The 1,091-nt window shown below is 40.8% G+C and overlaps 1 protein-coding gene across 1 annotated transcript in view; it reads left to right on the top strand.

Moving 5' to 3' along the window:
• meak7 (MTOR associated protein, eak-7 homolog) overlaps positions 1-133 on the top strand; it is a 21,602-nt gene extending 21,469 nt beyond the window's left edge. The window contains exon 8 of the mRNA XM_063196266.1: positions 1-133. This exon is cut by the window's left edge and continues 664 nt beyond it. The gene's annotated coding sequence lies outside the window, so the exon portion shown is untranslated.
• The last annotated feature ends 958 nt before the right edge of the window (positions 134-1,091 follow it).

Here is a 1,091-nt window from a genome sequence, read left to right on the forward strand (position 1 = left end):
CAAGAAGAATCAAGTTTATTTTATTTTAAATGATAAATGATGAATGAGATCCACTTCGAAACTGTAGCTGGTTTTATCGGAAGTTAATGCTATGAATAAAGCATTAAAATGCAATAAAATTCTCTTCTCAGCACTGAGTTGTCATCAGTTATCATGGTTTTACACACCTATCCATTACATTTGCATTTGTCTGAATATAATTGTTTGCATGTTAACTTGCTCTATTGTATTTTATTTCATTTGCACTTTATTTTGTGCTGAACCAAAATTAGATTAGATGATTTGTAATCGTTCTTATTTTAAATCTCTGCCGTCCCTCATCAACGCATCAACACAGAAATTGTGTTTCTGTTCTGCTGTCCGCTTTCTCTAGAGCAGTCTTTCTCAAAGTGGAGTGTAAGCCCCCTTGGGGGGGCGCGGAGGCATCTCAGGGGGGGCCTGTGACATCTGATTTTGGATTTTTTTTCTCCCAAGGAAATTATTTCCTGTCTCGCCAATAACTCAATAAGTTTAAAGCCCTCACCAACACCAACATTATAATATTAATTGTCATGAATTTGAATAGCATTGGAAATGAACACACATCTGCATTCGACCTCAGTCCCTCTTTGTTCAATCTCAACAGTCACCTTTCCTATGATTCGGTAGCCTGGGAGTACCCATGCTGCCTTGCGCATTCTTTTCGAATTGCCGGACACACAGTGATAGACTGATAGACACTTGTGATTGAGTATGGCGTTTGCCGCCAGACTATGATTCGGCGCAGCGATCGCAAAATCAGTCTGCGCGGTATACTGCTGTTGCTTGGGGGGATGATGATGATGGAAAAAGTTTGAGAACCAATGCTCTAGAGGTCGACTTAGCTTCTGCAGCTCCATGGAAATGAAGAGGGAAAGTGACGGCAGATAAGCAAACCAGACGTTCAATTTCCATGCAGACGCCGGATTTACATCATGAATGGGAAATGCTTGTCTGGAAAAAGGAAAAGTTTCAAGCGTAAAACCTGGTTTATTTTTAATCAGGTTGGTTGGCTAAATCGTTTGGCCTACACGAATCTAACCCCATGGAGAACTGTTTTCTCAGCGCGCTCT

Source organism: Engraulis encrasicolus, chromosome 4 (assembly GCF_034702125.1).
Source record: "Engraulis encrasicolus isolate BLACKSEA-1 chromosome 4, IST_EnEncr_1.0, whole genome shotgun sequence".
NCBI classification, from domain to species: Eukaryota; Metazoa; Chordata; class Actinopteri; order Clupeiformes; family Engraulidae; genus Engraulis; species Engraulis encrasicolus.